The sequence below is a fragment of the Heterodontus francisci genome, chromosome 35, assembly GCF_036365525.1.
Source record: "Heterodontus francisci isolate sHetFra1 chromosome 35, sHetFra1.hap1, whole genome shotgun sequence".
NCBI classification, from domain to species: Eukaryota; Metazoa; Chordata; class Chondrichthyes; order Heterodontiformes; family Heterodontidae; genus Heterodontus; species Heterodontus francisci.
Window position 1 is genome coordinate 5,602,598 of NC_090405.1, and position 17,392 is coordinate 5,619,989.

Below are 17,392 nucleotides of genomic sequence, written 5' to 3' on the forward strand. Positions count from 1 at the left end.
AGACAGACAATTACACCAAGTAACAAAGACATACACTTACACCAAGTATTTTGACATACCCTGACACCAAGTAACAAAGACATCCACTGATACCCAGTAACACAGACACACAAAGACACCAAGTAACAAAGACATACACTGACACCAAGTCACAAAGACACACACTGACAACCAGTAACAAAGACATACACTGACACCAAGTCACAAAGACATACATTGATACCCAGTAACACATACACACACTTACACCAAGTAACACAGACATACACTGATACCCAGTAACAGAGACACACACTGATACCCAGTAACACAGGCACACACTTACACCAAGTAACACAGACATACACTGACAGCCAGTAACAAAGTCATACACTAACACCAAGTCTCAAAGACATGCACTGATACCCAGTAACACAGACACACACTGACACCAAGTAACAAAGGCATACGCTTACACCAAGTAACAAAGAAACACACTTACACCAAGTGACACAGACATACACTGACACCAAGTAACAAAGACAGACAATTACACCAAGTAACAAAGACATACACTTACACCAAGTATTTTGACATACACTGATACCAAGTAACACAGGCACACACTTACACCAAGTAACACAGACATACACTGACAGCCAGTAACAAAGTCATACACTGACACCAAGTCTCAAAGACATGCACTGATACCCAGTAACACAGACACACACTTGCACCAAGTAACAAAGACAGACACTGATACCCAGTAACACAGACACACACTTACACCAAGTAACAAAGACGGACACTGACACCAAGTAACAAAGACACACATTTACACCAAGTAACACAGACACACACTGACACCCAGTAACACAGACATACACTGACACCAAGTAACAAAGACAGACAATTACACCAAGTAACAAAGACATACACTTACACCAAGTATTTTGATATACACTGACACCAAGTAACAGAGACATACACTGATACCCAGTAACACAGACTCACACTGACACCAAGTAACAAAGACATACACTGATACCATTTCACAAAGACACACACTGACACCCAGTAACAAAGACATACACTGACATCAAGTAACAAAGACATACGCTTACACCAAGTAACACAGACACACACTTACAACAAGTAACACAGACATACACTGACACCAAGTAACAAAGACATGCACTGATACCCAGTAACACAGACACAAACTTACACCAAGTAACAAAGACAGACACTGATACCCAGGAACACAGACACACACTTACACCAAGTAACAAATTCAGTCACTGACACCCAGTAACAAACACATGCACTGATACCCAGGAACACAGACACACACTTACAACAAGTAACACAGACATACACTGACACCAAGTAACAAAGACATGCACTGATACCCAGTAACACAGACACAAACTTACACCAAGTAACAAAGACAGACACTGATACCCAGGAACACAGACACACACTTACACCAAGTAACAAAGTCAGACACTGACACCCAGTAACAAAGACATACACTGATACCCAGTGTCTGAGTGGGTTTCCTCGGGGTGCTCCGGTTTCCTCCCACATGCCAAAGACTTGCAGGTTGTTATGTTAATTGGCCATCATAAATTGCCCCTAGTATAGGTAGGTGGTAGGGAAATATATAGGGACAGGTGGAGATGTGATAGGAATACGGGATTAGTGTAGGGTTAGAATAAATGGGTGGTTGATGGTCGGCACAGACCCGGTGGGCCGAAGGGCCTGTTTAAGTGTGTATCTCTAAACTAAACTAAATACTGACACCCAGTAACACAAACAAACACACACTGACACCCAGTAACACAGAGAAACACTGGTACACAGTAAAAAAGACATACACAGACACCAAGTAACTAAAGACACACACTTACACCAAGTAACACAAACAGACACACACTGACACCAAGTAACAAAGACATACACTGACAGACAAACACTGACACCAAGTAACGAAGACATACACTTACACCAAGTAACAAAGACACACTCTGACACCAACTAACAAAGACATACACTTACACCAAGTAACAAAGTCATACACTGACACCCAGTAACACAGACACACACGGACACCAAGTAACAAAGACACACACTTACACCAAGTAACACAGACACACACTTACACCAAGTAACAAAGACATACACTGACACCAAGTTACAAGGACAGACAATTACACCAAGTAACAAAGATATACACTTCCACCAAGTATTTTGACATACACTGACACAAAGTAACAAAGACATACACTGACACCCAGTAACAAAGACATACACTGACACCAAATCACAAAGACATACACTTACACCAAGTAACAAAGACATACACTGACACCCAGTCACAAAGACACACACTTACACCAAGTAACGCAGACACACACTGACACCCAGTAACACAAGCAAACGCACTGACACCCATTAACAAAGACACACATACTCCAAGTAACAAAGACATACACTGACACCCAGTAACAAAGACATACACTGACACAAAGTAACAAAGACATACACTGACACCCAGTAACACACACTGATACACAGTAACAAAGACATACACTGACACCCAGGAAAACAGACACACACGGACACCAAGTAACAAAGTCACACACTTACACCAAGTAACACAGACACACACTGACACCTAGTGACACAAACAAACACACTGACACCCAGTAACACAGACACACACTGACACCAAGTAACACAGACACACACTGACACCCAGTAACAAAGACATACACTGACACCAAGTATTTTGACATACACTGACACCAAGGCACAAAGACATACACTGATACCCAGTAACACCGCCATACACTGATACCAAGTCACAAAGACATACACTGATACCCAGTAACACAGACACACACTGACACCCAGTAACAAAGACATACACTGACACCAAGTAACAAAGACATACGCTTACACCAAGTAACAAAGACACGCACTTACACCAAGGAACACAGACATACACTGAAACCAAGTAACAAAGACATACACTGACACCAAGTAACAAAGACAGACAATTACAACAAGGAACACAGACATACACTGACACCAAGTAACAAAGTCATGCACTGATACCCAGTGACACATACACACACTTACACCAAGTAACAAAGGCATACACTGACACCAAGTCACAAAGACATACACTGATACCCACGAACACAGACACACACTTACACCAAGTAAAACAAACAAACACACACTGACACCCAGTAACACAGAGAAACACTGAATCACAGTAACAAAGACATGCCCTGACACCAAGTCACAAAGACATACACTGATAACAAGTCACAAAGACATACACTGATAACAAGTCACAAAGACATACACTGATTCCCAGGAACACAGACACACACTGACACAAAGTAACAAAGACATACAATTGCACCAAGTATTTTGACATGCACTGACACCAAGTAACAAAGACATACACTGATACCCAGTAACAAAGACATACACTGATACCCAGTAACACAGACACACACGGACACCAAGTAACAAAGAAACACACTTACACCAAGTAACACAGACACACACTGACACCCAGTAACACAAACAAACACACTGACACCGAGTGGCGCAGACATACACTGACACCAAGTAACAAAGACATACACTGACACCAAGTAACACAGACACACACTTACACCAAGTAACACAAACACACACTTATACCAAGTAACAAAGACATACGCTGACACCAAGTAACAAAGACAAACACTTACACCAAGTAACACAGACATAGACTGACACCAAGTGACAAAGACATACACTTACACCAAGGAACACAGATATACACTTACACCAAGTAACAAAGACATACACTTACACCAAGTATTTTGACATACACTGACACCAAGTAACAAAGACACACACTTACAACCAGTAACACAAACAAACACACTGACACCGAGTGACGCAGACATACACTGACACCAAGTAACAAAGACATACACTGACACCAAGTAACACAGACACACACTTACACCAAGTAACACAAACACACACTAACACAAAGTAACAAAGACACACACTGTCACCCAGTAACAAAGGCATACACTGACACCAAATCACAAAGACATTCACTTACACCAAGTAACAAAGACATGCACTGACACCCAGTAACAAAGACATACACTGACACCGAGTAACAAAGACACACACGGACACCAAGTAACAAAGACACACACTTACACCAAGTAACACAGACACACACTGACACCCAGTAACACAAACAAACACACTGACACCCAGTAACAAAGACACACACTTACACCAAGTAACAAAGACATACACTGACACCAAGTAACAAAGACATACACTGACACCAAGTAACAAAGACATACACTGACACCCAGTAACACACAGTGATACACAGTAACAAAGACATACACTGACACCCAGGAACACAGACACACACGGACACCAAGTAACAAAGTCACACACTTACACCAAGTAACACAGACACACACTGACACTCAGTAACACAAACAAACACACTGACACCCAGTAACACAGACACACACTGACACCAAGTAACACAGACACACACTGACACCCAGTAACAAAGACATACACTTACACCAAGTATTTTGACATACACTGACACCAAGTCACAAAGACATACACTGATACCCAGTAACACAGCCATACACTGATACCAAGTCACAAAGACATACACTGATACCCAGTAACACAGACACACACTGAAACCCAGTAACAAAGACATACACTGACACCAAGTAACAAAGACATACGCTTGCACCAAGTAACAAAGACACACACTTACACCAAGGAACACAGACATACACTGAAACCAAGTAACAAAGACATACACTGACACCAAGTAACAAAGACAGACACTGACACCCAGTAACAAAGACATGCACTGACACCCAGTAACACAGACACACATGGACACCAAGTAACAAAGACACACACTTACACCAAGTAACACAGACACACACTGACACCCAGTAACACAAACAAACACTCTGACACCAAGTAACACTGACCTACACTGACACCAAGTAACAAACACATACACTGATACCCAGTAACACAGACACAAACTGACACCAAGTAACAAAGACATGCACTGACACCCAGTAACACAGACACACATGGACACCAAGTAACAAAGACACACACTTACACCAAGTAACACAGACACACACTGACACCCAGTAACACAAACAAACACTCTGACACCAAGCAACACTGACCTACACTGACACCAAGTAACAAAGACATACACTGACACCAAGGAACACAGACATACACTGAAACCAAGTATCAAAGACATACACTGACACCAAGTAACAAAGACAGACAATTACACCAAGGAACAGAGACATACACTGACACCAAGTAAGAAAGTCATGCACTGATACCCAGTGACACATACACACACTTACACCAAGTAACAAAGGCATACACTGACACCAAGTCACAAAGACAGACACTGATACCCACGAACACAGACACACACTTAAACCAAGTAAAACAAACAAACACACAACTGACACCCAGTAACACAGAGAAACACTGAATCACAGTAACAAAGACATGCACTGACACCAAGTCACAAAGACATACACTGATAACAAGTCACAAAGACATACACTGATACCCAGGAACACAGACACACACTGACACCAAGTAACAAAGACATACAATTGCACCAAGTATTTTGACATGCACTGACACCAAGTAACAAAGACATACACTGATACCCAGTAACAAAGACATACACTGATTCCCAGTAACACAGACTCACACTTACTCCAAGTAACACAAACACACACTTATACCAAGTAACAAAGACATACGCTGACACCAAGTAACAAAGAAACACACTTACACCAAGTAACACAGACACACATTGACACCCAGTAACACAAACAAACACACTGACACCGAGTGGCGCAGACATACACTGACACCAAGTAACAAAGACATACACTGACACCAAGTAACACAGACTCACACTTACTCCAAGTAACACAAACACACACTTATACCAAGTAACAAAGACATACGCTGACACCAAGTAACAAAGACACACACTTACACCAAGTAACACAGACATAGACTGACACCAAGTGACAAAGACATACACTTACACCAAGTAACACAGATATACACTTACAGCAAGTATTTTGACATACACTGACACCAAGTAACAAAGACACACACTGACAACCAGTAACACAAACAAACACACTGACACCGACTGACGCAGACATACACTGATACCCAGTAACACAGGCACACACTTACTCCAAGTATCACAGACATACACTGACACCAAGTAACAAAGACATGCACTGACACAAAGTAACAAAGACACACACTTACACAGAGTAACACAGATATACACTGACACCAAGTAACAATTACGTACACTGACTCCCAGTAACAAAGACGTACACTGACACCCAGTAACACAGACACACACGGACACCAAGTAACACAGACACACACTGACACCCAGTAACACCAACAAACACACTGACACCGAGTGACGCAGACATACACTGACACCAAGTAACACAGACACACACTTACACCAAGTAACACAAACACACACTTATACCAAGTAACAAAGACATACGCTGACCCAAGTAACAAAGACACACACTTACACCAAGTAACACAGACATAGACTGACACCAAGTGACAAAGACATACACGTACACCAAGTAACACAGAGATACACTTACACCAAGTAACAAAGACATACACTTACACCAAGTATTTTGACATACACTGACACCAAGTAACAAAGAGACACACTTACACCAAGTAACACAGACACACACTGACACCCAGTAACACAAACAAACACACTGACACCGAGTGACGCAGATATACACTGACACCAAGTAACAAAGACACACACTTACACCAAGTAACACAAACAAACACACTGACACCCAGTAACAAAGACACACACTTACACCAAGTAACAAAGACATACGCTGACACCAAGTAACAAAGACAGACAATTACACCAAGTAACAAAGACATACACTGTCACCAAGTAACAAAGACACACACTTACACCAGGTAACACAGACATAGACTGACACCAAGTGACAAAGACATACACTTACACCAAGTAGCAAAGACATACGCTGACACCAAGTAACAAAGACAGACAATTACACCAAGTAACAAAGACATACACTGACACCAAGTAGCAAAGAAACACACTTACACCAAGTAACAAAGTCACCCACTTACACCAAGTAACAAAGACATACACTGACACCAAGTATTTTGACATACACTGACACGAAGTAACAAAGACATACACTGACACCCAGTAATACAGACACACACTTACACAAAGTAATAAAGACACACACTGACACCAAGTAACAAAGGCACACACTGTCACCCAGTAACAAAGGCATACACTGACACCAAACCACAAAGACATACACTTACACCAATTAACAAAGGCATACACTGACACCAAGTCACAAAGACATACACTGATACCCAGTAACACAGACACACACTGACACCCAGTAACAAAGACATTCACTGACACCAAGTAACAAAGACATACACTTACACCAAGTATTTTGACATACACTGACACCAAGTAACAAAGACATACACTGATACCCAGTAACACAGACAAACACAAACACAAAGTAACAAAGACACACACTGACACCAAGTCACAAAGACACACACTGTCACCCAGTAACAAAGGCATACACTGACACCAAATCACAAAGACACACACTTACACCAAGTAACAAAGACATACACTGACACCCAGTAACAAAGACATACACTGACACCCAGTAACACAGACACACACGGACACCAAGTAACAAAGTCACACACTTACACCAAGTAACACAGACACACACTGACACCCAGTAACACAAACAAACACACTGACACCCAGTAACGCAGACACACACTGACACCAAGTAACGAAGACATGCACTGACACCCAGTAACACGGACACACACTTATACCAAGTAACAAAGACATACGCTGACACCAAGTAACAAAGACACACACTTACACCAAGTAACACAGACATAGACTGACACCAAGTGACAAAGACATACACGTACACCAAGTAACACAGAGATACACTTACACCAAGTAACAAAGACATACACTTACACCAAGTATTTTGACATACACTGACACCAAGTAACAAAGAGACACACTTACACCAAGTAACACAGACACACACTGACACCCAGTAACACAAACAAACACACTGACACCGAGTGACGCAGATATACACTGACACCAAGTAACAAAGACACACACTTACACCAAGTAACACAGACATAGACTGACACCAACTGACAAAGACACACACTGACACCCAGTAACACAAACAAACACACTGACACCCAGTAACAAAGACACACACTTACACCAAGTAACAAAGACATACGCTGACACCAAGTAACAAAGACAGACAATTACACCAAGTAACAAAGACATACACTGTCACCAAGTAACAAAGACACACACTTACACCAAGTAACACAGACATAGACTGACACCAAGTGACAAAGACATACACTTACACCAAGTAACAAAGACATACGCTGACACCAAGTAACAAAGACAGACAATTACACCAAGTAACAAAGACATACACTGACACCAAGTAGCAAAGAAACACACTTACACCAAGTAACAAAGTCACCCACTTACACCAAGTAACAAAGACATACACTGACACCAAGTATTTTGACATACACTGACACGAAGTAACAAAGACATACACTGACACCCAGTAATACAGACACACACTTACACAAAGTAATAAAGACACACACTGACACCAAGTAACAAAGACACACACTGTCACCCAGTAACAAAGGCATACACTGACACCAAACCACAAAGACATACACTTACACCAATTAACAAAGGCATACACTGACACCAAGTCACAAAGACATACACTGATACCCAGTAACACAGACACACACTGACACCCAGTAACAAAGACATTCACTGACACCAAGTAACAAAGACATACACTTACACCAAGTATTTTGACATACACTGACACCAAGTAACAAAGACATACACTGATACCCAGTAACACAGACAAACACTAACACAAAGTAACAAAGACACACACTGACACCAAGTCACAAAGACACACACTGTCACCCAGTAACAAAGGCATACACTGACACCAAATCACAAAGACACACACTTACACCAAGTAACAAAGACATACACTGACACCCTGTAACAAAGACATACACTGACACCCAGTAACATAGACACACACGGACACCAAGTAACAAAGTCACACACTTACACCAAGTAACACAGACACACACTGACACCCAGTAACACAAACAAACACACTGTCACCCAGTAACGCAGACACACACTGACACCAAGTAACGAAGACATGCACTGACACCCAGTAACACGGACACACACTGGGCGGCACAGTGGCGCAGTGGTTAGCACTGCAGCATCACAGCTCCAGGGACCCGGGTTCGATTCTGGGTACTGCCTGTGCGGAGTTTGCAAGTTCTCCCTGTGTCTGCGTGGGTGTCCTCCGGGTGCTCCGGTTTCCTCCCACATGCCAAAGACTTGCAGTTTGGTAGGTTAATTGGCCATCATAAATTGCCCCTAGTATAGGTAATTGGTTGGGAAATATATAGGGACCGGTGGGGATGAGATTGGAATCCGGGATTAGTGTAGGATTAGTATAAATGGTTTGTTGATGGTCGGCACAGACTCGGTGGCCCGAAGGGCCTGTTGAAGTGCTGAATCTCTAAACTAAACTAAACACTGACACCTAGTGTCACAGACACACACTGAAACCCAGTAACACAAACAAACACACACTGACACCCAGTAACACAGAGAAATACTGATACAGAGTAACAAAGACATACACTGACACCAAGTGACACTGACACACAGTAACAAAGACATACACTGACACCAAGTCACAAAGACATACACTGATACCAAGTCACAAAGACATACACTGATACCCAGGAACACAGACACACACTGACACCAAGTAACAAAGACATACAATTGCACCAAGTATTTTGACATGCATTGACACCAAGTAACAAAGACATACAATGATTCCCAGTAACACAGACACACACTGACACCAAGTAACAAAGACATACACTGACACCAAGTCACAAAGACACACACTGGCACCCAGTAACAAACACATACACTGACACCAAGTAACAAAGACAGACAATGATTCCCAGTAACACAGACACACACTTACACCAAGTAACAAAGACATACACTGACACCCAGTAACAAAGACATACACTGACACCCAGTAACAAAGACAGACAATGATTCCCAGTATCACAGACACACACTGGCACCCAGTAAAACAAACAAACACACTGACACCCAGTAACACAGACACACACTGACACCAAGTAACACAGACACACACTGACACCCAGTAACAAAGACATACACTGATACCAAGTAACACAGACACACACTTACACCAAGTAACAAAGACATACACTTACACCAAGTATTTTGACATACACTGACACCAAGTCACAAAGACATACACTGATACCCAGTAACACAGCCATACACTGATACCAAGTCACAAAGACATACACTGATACCCAGTAACATAGACACACACTGACACCCAGTAACAAAGACATACACTGACACCAAGTAACAAAGACATACGCTTACACCAAGTAACAAAGACAGACAATTACACCAAGTAACACAGACATACACTTACATCAAGTATTTTGACAAACACTGACACCAAGTAACAAAGACATGCTCTGATACCCAGTAACACAGACACACACCTACACCAAGTAACAAAGACAGACACTGATACCCAGTAACACAGACACACACGTACACCAAGTAACAAAGTCACACACGTACACCAAGTAACACAGACACACACTGACACCCAGTAACACAAACAAACACACTGACACCCAGTAACAAAGACATACACTGACACCCAGTAACACAGACACACACGGACACCAAGTAACAAAGTCACACACGTACACCAAGTAACACAGACACACACTGACACCCAGTAACACAAACAAACACATTGACACCCAGGAACACAGACACACGCTGACACCAAGTAACAAAGACATGTACTGACACCCAGTAACAAAGACATACACTGACACCCAGTAACACAGACACACACGGACACCAAGTAACAAAGTCACACACGTACACCAAGTAACACAGACACACACTGACACCCAGTAACACAAACAAACACATTGACACCCATTAACACAGACACACGCTGACACCAAGTAACAAAGACATGCACTGACACCCAGTAACAAAGACATAAACTGACACCAAGTCACAAAGACATACACTGATACCAAGTCACAAAGACATACACTGACACCCAGTAACACAGACACACACGGACACCAAGTAACAAAGTCACACACTTACACCAAGTAACACAGACACACACTGACACCCAGTAACACAAACAAACACACTGACACCCAGTAACACAGACACACACTGACACCAAGTAACACAGACACACACTGACACCCAGTAACAAAGACATACACTGATACCCAGTAACACAGACACACACTTACACCAAGTAACAAAGACATAAACTTACACCAAGTATTTTGACATACACTGACACCAAGTCACAAAGACATACACTGACACCAAGTAACAAAGACACACACTTACACCAAGTAACACAGACATAGACTGACACCAACTGACAAAGACACACACTGACACCCAGTAACACAAACAAACACACTGACACCCAGTAACAAAGACACACACTTACACCAAGTAACAAAGACATACGCTGACACCAAGTAACAAAGACAGACAATTACACCAAGTAACAAAGACATACACTGTCACCAAGTAACAAAGACACACACTTACACCAAGTAACACAGACATAGACTGACACCAAGTGACAAAGACATACACTTACACCAAGTAACAAAGACATACGCTGACACCAAGTAACAAAGACAGACAATTACACCAAGTAACAAAGACATACATTGACACCAAGTAGCAAAGAAACACACTTACACCAAGTAACAAAGTCACCCACTTACACCAAGTAACAAAGACATACACTGACACCAAGTATTTTGACATACACTGACACGAAGTAACAAAGACATACACTGACACCCAGTAATACAGACACACACTTACACAAAGTAACAAAGACACACACTGACACCAAGTAACAAAGACACACACTGTCACCCAGTAACAAAGGCATACACTGACACCAAACCACAAAGACATAAACTTACACCAATTAACAAAGGCATACACTGACACCAAGTCACAAAGACATACACTGATACCCAGTAACACAGACACACACTGACACCCAGTAACAAAGACATTCACTGACACCAAGTAACAAAGACATACACTTACACCAAGTATTTTGACATACACTGACACCAAGTAACAAAGACATACACTGATACCCAGTAACACAGACACACACTAACACAAAGTAACAAAGACACACACTGACACCAAGTCACAAAGACACACACTGTCACCCAGTAACAAAGGCATACACTGACACCAAATCACAAAGACACACACTTACACCAAGTAACAAAGACATACACTGACACCCAGTAACAAAGACATACACTGACACCCAGTAACACAGACACACAAGGACACCAAGTAACAAAGTCACACACTTACACCAAGTAACACAGACACACACTGACACCCAGTAACACAAACAAACACGCTGACACCCAGTAATGCAGACACACACTGACACCAAGTAACGAAGACATGCACTGACACCCAGTAACACGGACACACACTGGGCGGCACAGTGGCGCAGTGGTTAGCACTGCAGCATCACAGCTCCAGGGACCCGGGTTCGATTCTGGGTACTGCCTGTGCGGAGTTTGCAAGTTCTCCCTGTGTCTGCGTGGGTGTCCTCCGGGTGCTCCGGTTTCCTCCCACATGCCAAAGACTTGCAGTTTGGTAGGTTAATTGGCCATCATAAATTGCCCCTAGTATAGGTAATTGGTTGGGAAATATATAGGGACCGGTGGGGATGAGATTGGAATCCGGGATTAGTGTAGGATTAGTATAAATGGTTTGTTGATGGTCGGCACAGACTCGGTGGCCCGAAGGGCCTGTTGAAGTGCTGAATCTCTAAACTAAACTAAACACTGACACCTAGTGTCACAGACACACACTGAAACCCAGTAACACAAACAAACACACACTGACACCCAGTAACACAGAGAAATACTGATACAGAGTAACAAAGACATACACTGACACCAAGTGACACTGACACACAGTAACAAAGACATACACTGACACCAAGTCACAAAGACATACACTGATACCAATTCACAAAGACATACACTGATACCCAGGAACACAGACACACACTGACACCAAGTAACAAAGACATACAATTGCACCAAGTATTTTGACATGCATTCTTCTTTTGGGCCTCCTTATCTCGAGAGACAATGGATACGCGCCTGGAGGTGGTCAGTGGTTTGTGAAGCAGCGCCTGGAGTGGCTATAAAGGCCAATTCTGGAGTGACAGGCTCTTCCACAGGTGCTGCAGAGAAATTTGTTTGTTGGGGCTGTTGCACAGCTGGCTCTCCCCTTGCGCCTCTGTCTTTTTGTATTTGCATTGACACCAAGTAACAAAGACATACAATGATTCCCAGTAACACAGACACACACTGACACCAAGTAACAAAGACATACACTGACACCAAGTCACAAAGACACACACTGGCACCCAGTAACAAAGACATACACTGACACCAAGTAACAAAGACAGACAATGATTCCCAGTAACACAGACACACACTTACACCAAGTAACAAAGACATACACTGACACCCAGTAACAAAGACATACACTGACACCCAGTAACAAAGACAGACAATGATTCCCAGTATCACAGACACACACTGACACCCAGTAACACAAACAAACACACAGACACCCAGTAACACAGACACACACTGACACCAAGTAACACAGACACACACTGACACCCAGTAATAAAGACATACACTGATACCAAGTAACACAGACACACACTTACACCAAGTAACAAAGACATACACTTACACCAAGTATTTTGACATACACTGACACCAAGTCACAAAGACATACACTGATACCCAGTAACACAGCCATACACTGATACCAAGTCACAAAGACATACACTGATACCCAGTAACATAGACACACACTGACACCCAGTAACAAAGACATACACTGACACCAAGTAACAAAGACATACGCTTACACCAAGTAACAAAGACAGACAATTACACCAAGTAACACAGACATACACTTACGCCAAGTATTTTGACAAACACTGACACCAAGTAACAAAGACATGCACTGATACCCAGTAACACAGACACACACCTACACCAAGTAACAAAGACAGACACTGATACCCAGTAACACAGACACACACTTACTCCAAGTAACAAAGTCACACACGTACACCAAGTAACACAGACACACACTGACACCCAGTAACACAAACAAACACACTGACACCCAGTAACAAAGACATACACTGACACCCAGTAACACAGACACACACGGACACCAAGTAACAAAGTCACACACGTACACCAAGTAACACAGACACACACTGACACCCAGTAACACAAACAAACACATTGACACCCAGGAACACAGACACACGCTGACACCAAGTAACAAAGACATGCACTGACACCCAGTAACAAAGACATAAACTGACACCAAGTCACAAAGACATACACTGATACCAAGTCACAAAGACATACACTGACACCCAGTAACACAGACACACACGGACACCAAGTAACAAAGTCACACACTTACACCAAGTCACACAGACACACACTGACACCCAGTAACACAAACAAACACACTGACACCCAGTAACACAGACACACACTGACACCAAGTAACACAGACACACACTGACACCCAGTAACAAAGACATACACTGATACCCAGTAACACAGACACACACTTACACCAAGTAACAAAGACATACACTGATACCCAGTAACACAGACACACACTGACACCCAGTAACAAAGACATACACTGATACCCAGTAACACAGACACACACTTACACCAAGTAACAAAGACATACACATACACCAAGTATTTTGAGATACACTGACACCAAGTCACAAAGACATACGCTGATACCCAGTAACACAGCCATACACTGATACCAAGTCACAAAGACATACACTGATACACAGTAACATAGACACACACTGACACCCAGTAACAAAGACATACACTGACACCAAGTAACAAAGACATACGCTTACACCAAGTAACAAAGACAGACAATTAGACTAAGTAACAAAGACATACACTTACACCAAGTATTTTGACATACACTGACACCAAGTAACAAAGACATGCACTGATACCCAGTAACACAGACACACACTTACACCAAGTAACAAAGACAAACACTGATACCCAGTCACACAGACACACACTTACACCAAGTAACAAAGTCACACACTTACACCAAGTAACACAGACACACACTGACACCCAGTAACACAAACAAACACACTGACACCCAGTAACACAGACACACACTGACACCAAGTAACACAGACACACACTGACACCCAGTAACAAAGACATACACTGATACCAAGTAACACAGACACACACTTACACCAAGTAACAAAGACATACACTTACACCAAGTATTTTGACATACACTGATACCAAGTCACAAAGACATACACTGATACCCAGTAACACAGTCATACACTGATACCAAGTCACAAAGACATACACTGATACCCAGTAACATAGACACACACTGACACCCAGTAACAAAGACATACACTGACACCAAGTAACAAAGACATACGCTTACACCAAGTAACAAAGACAGACAATTACACCAAGTAACAAAGACATACACTTACACCAAGTATTTTGACATACACTGACACCAAGTAACAAAGACATGCACTGATACCCAGTAACACAGACACACACTTACACCAAGTAACAAAGACAGACACTGATACCCAGTAACACAGACACACACTTACACCAAGTAACATAGTCACACACGTACACCAAGTAACACAGACACACACTGACACCCAGTAACACAAACAAACACACTGACACCCAGTAACAAAGACATACACTGACACCCAGTAACACAGACACACACGGACACCAAGTAACAAAGTCACACACGTACACCAAGTAACACAGACACACACTGACACCCAGTAACACAAACAAACACATTGACACCCAGGAACACAGACACACGCTGACACCAAGTAACAAAGACATGCACTGACACCCAGTAACAAAGACATAAACTGACACCAAGTCACAAAGACATACACTGATACCAAGTCACAAAGACATACACTGACACCCAGTAACACAGACACACACGGACACCAAGTAACAAAGTCACACACTTACACCAAGTAACACAAACAAACACACTGACAACCAGTAACACAGACACACACTGACACCAAGTAACACAGACACACACTGACACCCAGTAACAAAGACATACACTGATACCCAGTAACACAGACACACACTTACACCAAGTAACAAAGACATACACATACACCAAGTATTTTGACATACACTGACACCAAGTAACAAAGACATGCACTGATACCCAGTAACACAGACACACACTTACACCAAGTAACAAAGACAGACACTGATACCCAGTCACACAGACACACACTTACACCAAGTAACAAAGTCACACACTTACACCAAGTAACACAGACACACACTGACACCCAGTAACACAAACAAACACACTGACACCCAGTAACAAATACATACACTGACACCCAGTGACACAGTCACACACGGACACCAAGTAACAAAGTCACACACTTACACCAAGTAACACAGACACACACTGACACCCAGTAACACATACAAACACACTGACACCCAGTAACACAGACACACACTGACACCAAGTAACAAAGACATGCACTGACACCCAGTAACACGGACACTCACTGGGCGGCACAGTGGCGCAGTGGTTAGCACTGCAGCCTCACAGCTCCAGGGACCCGGGTTCGATTCTGGGTACTGCCTGTGCGGAGTTTGCAAGTTCTCCCTGTGTCTGCGTGGATTTCCTCCGGGTGCTCCGGTTTCCTCCCACATGCCAAAGACTTGCAGGTTGATCGGTTAATTGGCCATTATAAATTGCCCCTAGTATATGTAGTTGGTAGGGAAATGTATAGGGACCGGTGGGGATGAG